We start from the raw sequence: 6,940 nt of genomic DNA on the forward strand, positions 1-6,940 counted from the left end.
GTCCTCTACAACATTCACTTATGGCTATTTCTTCAAGTTGGTTTTTCTGCTAAGTGAATGTGATCGGACCCTTCCCCCTCTATGCTATACTCAACCTAATCTGTTTATAAATTCTTCATGTGCGTTCTATTTGAAACTCGTTCAAAATCTTCACTGTGTCCTTATCAGCTGAAGAAATTGCGAACGGAACTTTAAAACCTATCTTATCTAAATTTTTGGCTTTGCCGCTCAAACCGTTCCGCATCCCACGATATACTTATCCATTCACCCACGATCGCACACGATCTCCACCTCTCAGTACGTGGGTGACACATGTTAAGCGAATGAGAAGGGTCAGGGGCACGTTCGTCCAATTTCTTTGAGCGAACAATTTTCACCATGGCTATAAATACTCCCCTTCCCCTTCCTCACTTTCTTTGCTCCACTCGACCTCTCTCCAGCTCGAGCTTCTCAAACCCTAGCGCCGCCACTACATCATCGTCGCCGGTGAGGAAAAGCTTCACTACCTCGACCTCATCGCTGTCGTACTCGCGCCGGCCGCGGAAATCTTCACTCCGCCGCCGCCATAGCTGTCTTCCTCGGCCAAGTTAGGGCGTGGAAGATCTGCACTGACGAACTTCACATCTCCACATTTCAGTTCGTCGTGTTCTTCGTCCAGGGTAATTAAAAGTTACTTTTACTGCCCTCTTTGATTCAAATGTTTTCTACAAAATCATCAAAGGTGTTTTCCTTCATATCTTCACACACTAAAACACCTCACATGTCATCTGCTCTTGATTAGTTTCTCTAAGCTATGTTTTTCTTCAAGATTCCTCAAATGTGTGGATTTTCGATCTATACATCTCTGGAACCTAAGACAAAGAACGCTTAGTGAAATTCTTCAAGTCTTATCTGGTCAAATTACTCAAACTTGTTCTTTATAAAAAGCTTCTGAGAACGCATATGACCTCTTCAAATTCCTCGCAACTATACTCTGTTCACAAGTACTCATGTCAGCTGTTGAATCACAAGGTTCTCATCAACTTAACTCATTTGCAGCGTTCCTCGAAGAAAAGTTGCATACCTCTTCAGAGAATTCAATTGTTCAAATTCCTCAACTGAAGAAAATGGCTGATGGTAAGAAGCCACGGAAAGGAGAAAAGAGGCCTAAGGTCAACACTGCCTTTGAAATCCCTGAGGACATCTATGTTGGGTACTGCACACCCCCTGAGGAAGATAAAAATCAGCGCAAGGTGCGCATTCAAAAGATTGAGAGGAGATGGGCAAGAGAGTGGACGGAGTATAGATATGTCACTCCCAGATATATGAAGAAATTTGCACTAAATCCTCCATGCCCAAGACCTCCGTTGGCACATGGTCAAATAGCTGATCCCACCAGCCTCAAGCGCGGTGAGGATTATCCTGATGAATGGGCCAAGCGCCAGGCCAAGTTAGCCAAACAAGCAAAAGATGCAGTGAGGAAATTCAATAAAGACTCTGCTGCTGCTACTGTTGAGGCCTCTGTAAAGCCGAAGAAGGCCATGCCAAAGAAGCCTGCTCACAAGCCTAGTGCTTCACCAGCAATGCCTTCACGGCCAAGTTCCTTAGCTATGCCCTCACGGCCAGATTCCTCAAAGCCCTCAAGGCCAATTCCTCACGCTGCTCCTGCTTCTACAAAATCCTCACCTCCTCCGCCGAAGTCTTTGGCTGCTCCGACCAAATCCTCAACACCTGTGCATCTCGCCACATGCCAAAGGACCACAAGCATATCTATTGCCTCAGGAGCCTCTGCAACTTCCTCAGCTGCTCCAAGTTCCTCAGCTGCTCCCACTCTTCTGAAGAAGAAGACCACTGCTGGACGAGGTCCTCGACCAAGTCCTCACAAGAAACAAGTTGCTTTCCAAGTGCCCTATGATGATGATGATGATGATGATGATGATGAAGAACTTGCTGAAATCATCAGGGACATGCAACTCAGGGCCGCTAGAGCCAAAGGCAGTAATGTCCCATTAATGCTGGATCCAAAGTTGATCCTAGACTTCACTGACTTGTGGCACAAGGACCCCAACACACCTCTGTCTGAGCCGAGCCTCACTACTGGTCAAAGTCATGTACTGACTCACTTCATTGATGAAGAGAAATGGAAATTTGAACAGGGAAGGAGGGTGAAGAAAGCGCAGTACAAGAAAGAGCGCTTTTTGAAGCAAAATGTTCTGAAGCTTTCACCTGAAGAACTTGTTGCTCTTCAATCTGAAATCAAGAAACTGAGTGATGAATTTGATCGCTATTATGCTGACTGGCTAGGAGCCAAAGTTAGATTTGTAAAGAAAACTAAACAGTTCACTTCCAATGTTGCAGCCCCAATGCAACAGGAAATTCCTCAAGATGAAGCATCTGCTCAGCCGACTGAAGAAAATGCCAGCACCGCTGATGACAATCAGGCTGCTGAAGAAAATGTGAGTTCCAGGGCTGATGACTGCATTCCAGCCGCTGAAGAAATTGCCAGGGCACCCATTAGTAATGCGCTTGAAGAAAATGAAGAAGTCAGGGCAACTGCATCAGTTGTACCTGAAGAAATTCAACCAAATTCCTTTGCTCCTCTTGCACCTACACCAAATCCTATCCTTCCATCTGCATCAGATGTGAAGAAGACCAAGGCTGCAGAGCGTGTAGCAGTGAAGAAAAGGAAGGCATCAACTGCATCAGATTCTTCAGCTCAGAAGAAGATGAAGCCATTGACTAGCTTGTTTGCAAACCCCATTGATGTTGTTCCTATCTCAACCATGCCATCAAAGGACCTTGTTCCTTTTGATGAAGAATATGTGATTCCAAGTGAATCTGATGAAGAATCCCTCTTCTACTTCGTCAGAGCAGATGGATGAAGAAATTGAAGTGGATACAATCCCTTCAACACCAGTTGTCTCCTCGCCTATGCCTCAGTTTACTGCTGAAGAGGCCGGCATTGAAGAAATGGGAGATAAAGATGTGGACATTGGTTGTACCACACTCGTGCTAAGTGATGAATTTTGGGAAAGTCAGCACCCCAACTCTCCACTCTTCACACCATTCCAGCAAATTTCTCAGTCCCCAGTAACTACTGGACAAATGGGATCTGATGAATCACATGCCACACCGTCTGTCCATGAAGAAATTCCAGCAACTAGTGCTGAAGATCATGTAGATGAAGAATTGAAGTCCTAGGCTACCACTAAAGCATCACCTGAAATTCCTCAGCCTGTGGAACCTGAGATCGAGATCCCGGAGGTTGGGATGCAATTGACTGACACTCCTCACCCCAAGCCAAAGGATCCATTCTCAAAGAAGCAGAAATTCAAGGCTGATGATTTCTTCGGCGAGCACGTGTTCTTCAGTAACTACAATCCTTATGACTCTGCTCGTCTAAGGAGGAAGCGTTTCTGGACTGCAAGCCAGGACAACTTCTATTCTTCACTGCTTTTCAACAAAGACAAAATCTTCTACCATGAGCATATTCCTCACGTGGACATGGAATCATTACCTTGCTTCTCTCCTGTGCTCAGTGTTCTTCATGATGTAGGCCTCCTCAACTTTTTCTCTGACATCGTTGATTGGAATGAAGAACTTATTCTTTAGTTCTACGCTACATTGCATATCACAGGTGATCCTGAAGATATCAACACCTGGGTCTTGGACTGGATGACCGAAAATACTCACTATAAGGCACCGGCCTCTGAATTGCTTCATGCCCTGCCCATCAGTCCACCCAGTGAAGGAGCTTGCTGCCTGTATCATGAACCAGAACTCACAGCTCATTAAATGCAAGTGTTAATGAAGCCTTTGAAGCCCGGTCAAGCCCCAAGGACCAAATTCCTCGTGAAGGATTTACTTTATGTGCCTAGAACCGTCTATCGCATTCTGACGAGGACAATGAGTCCCATCAAAGGCCATGACTCATCTGATGAAGAAATAGTTGGCATCATGAAGAATCTGCTATTCAACATTATTCATAGCATTCCTATCAACTATCATGATTTCTTCACGAGGACTCTGGCAAATGCTGCACTTTCTCCGTTTGAGCTGAAACCTTATGCACCTTGGATCATGAGATTCCTCAGGACAAGTTCTTCACTCAACTACAAGGCTAATTTTCAGAATCACCTTAGCTATCTGCCCCCAATTGAAGTCCTCAAGCAGGCTTTTACTTCAACTGATGAAAAGGGCAAGGCTCATGCAGTCATTGATGAAGGCATTCATCCATTGGATGGTCAGTTTTGCAAAGCTGCATCTTATTGCACCAATGATGACTCTGCCACACATGACTCTGCTGCCAATGCACCCAAGTCTACTCCTCAAGCCACTGCTCCTCGTGTGATGACTGACCGTGAGCTTCTGCTTAGTCTTCACCAGAAGGTGGATCGAAACCATAAATGGGTTAAGCGTCAGTTTGGTTCATTTCTTCACAATATGACTGCTACACACAATGCAGGGAAGAAAAACCATTACTACCTCCATGAAGTCTTCAGTCGCACCTGGGCCATTCTATCACATCTGTATGGTGAAGAAGATATCAAGAAAATGGGTCTCAAGGAAGATTTTGACTGGTCTGCACCTCCACCGAAGAAATTCAAGAAGGTCAAGGTTCCTTCTTTGGTGTCCAGCTCATATTCTTCATCACGCGATACCGACAAGTACGAGGACTTGGACGACACTGCGGCCCTTCAATGACAAATGACCCCAACAACGCTGGCGCTTCTTCATCAACTTGATATTCTTCAGGGGCGTTAGTCCTCATTTTTGATCCTTTTGGTCATTCGATGACAAAGGGGGAGAATTTTGAGTTAGTCTTCAAGCGGGTCTGTCTATATGGGCGTTTTTTTTGCTAAGTTACAACTCTCGTTCTTCTGAAATTTTATTGGATCAAGTTGTAAACTTAAACCCGATGGTGCTCTGATACTTTTGATGTTCTTTTTCTGCATGCTTATTCCTCATATATGTTAATGCACGCATGCTGAATTACATCAGTCACCATATTTCATCATGCATTTCAAATTCCTCATTATGATATGTCAAATGCGTGTATGAATTACAAGATATAGGGGGAGATCTCCATGATTCTACTCATCAAGTGTGCAATGCTTCAAAAGCAAATTCCTCATCATGCACATCTTCAGGGGGAGTTCTTCTATATCTTGCAATCAGATTCCTCAATATCAGTATTTACACTACATATGTTTATCCCCGTTGAAAACTTAACCTATATTGTCATCAATCACCAAAAAGGGGGAGATTGTAAGTGCATCTAGTGCCCCTTAGTGATTTTGGTGTATTGAAGACTTATAGGTTAAGGGACTAATGTGTTTTTGAGTGTACACAGGTCTATAAGTCTATGAGGAGTTTGATATTTACAGAGAAAGTCGACCCCTAAAAATGAAGTTCTTCGACTGAAGACTTTGGATTGCTGAAGACTTTCTGAAGACTTTGAAAGTGAAGAAATTGGTGCAATCCTAAAGACTTGATATTCATTCGAGGAACATGAAGCTTGAAGACTTTTGTTTTCGTAGTTTCATTTTCTCTTTCTTGAGTCATAGGAAACACCGTACTGTTAAAGGGGTCGAGGAAATACTAAGGAAAAATTTCCATGTGATGCTCAACTCAAAATCCTACACCTACCAATCCCTTCGAGTGAAGCCATTGGAAATCTCATACAGTTCAGTCATATTCTTCAGTGACAGAGACGAAGTTCTTCTGGTATCTGAGGAATTTGTTCTGATGGAGGAGTTAGGAATTCGCCAGTGCGGATTGCCTACACAGTGAGGAACATGATAGCCCTGAGGAATTTGATACTCAAATTTCCAACCATTGTTGTGTCATGCGCCAGCTGTCCCAAACTATCTACCCACCTAACGGTGATATCATTGAAGGGCATTTATGTCTTATCATGTCGGGTTGCTTCCTAGGCTATAAATAGCCGCCCCCTACAACCACTAGCAGGTTGGCTGCTCCGAGAGAAACTGACATTTGTCATTTGAGAGCATCCCATCCTCCGAGGACTTTGAACAAAAATAATCAAGTGAGGAAAACCCAAACCCAAACACTTACAAACCCCAAGTGATTGAGCATCACTGAAGAGATTGATCCTGCGTGGATCCGACGCTTGTTATCTTTTAAGACTGTGCTTCTTCCAGATGGTTAGGCGTCAAGGTCTAGAGCATCCAAGAGGAATTGTGGATCGCCGGGTGACCAAGTTTGTGAAGGTTTGGAAGTCACCTGAAGACTTACCACGAGTGATTGGGAGAGGACTGTGTGAGCTTAGCTCAAGGAGAATACGGTGAGGACTGTGTGTCCGGGACTGTGTGTCCTCAGGTTTAAATACCTAGCCGCTCCAACCAGATGTACAACTGAGACATCAGTTGGAACTGGTCTACCAAATAATTGTATTCACCAAGCTCACTGGTTCTATTTCCTCAACTCTTTCATTTCCTCATAACCGTGTTGAGTGCTTGTTCGTATCTGTGTTTGAAGACTTTGACTGAAGACTTTCTCAATTTCCTCAGTTCAATTTCTTCAGTCTGTTTGTCTTCATCCTGTGTTATCTTGTGTTTACGCTTTCTGTACTCTGTGCTTGTCTTTATTTCATCATGATGACTATGCTTGTGCTCCATTATGTTTAATTTTGAGTACTTATTCCGCTGCTAGTAGTTCTTCGCTAAGGAATTTCCTCACCTGCAAATTCCTAAGTGAAGAATTCATAAAAATCGCCTATCACACCACTCTAGTTGATATAATGCACTTTCATAACACAAAGAACTTCAAAGAGTGTCCCAAAGTTTCTACCGGAGAGTCAAGATGAAATCGTGTGCCAACCCCTATACATAAGTTCATGAGGTCACAGAACTCGCAAGTTGATCACCAAAACATACATCAAGTGGATCATGTGATATCCCATTGTCACTACAGATAAGCACAGGCAAGACATACATCA

Source organism: Triticum dicoccoides, chromosome 5A (genome assembly GCF_002162155.2).
Source record: "Triticum dicoccoides isolate Atlit2015 ecotype Zavitan chromosome 5A, WEW_v2.0, whole genome shotgun sequence".
Taxonomy (NCBI): domain Eukaryota; kingdom Viridiplantae; phylum Streptophyta; class Magnoliopsida; order Poales; family Poaceae; genus Triticum; species Triticum dicoccoides.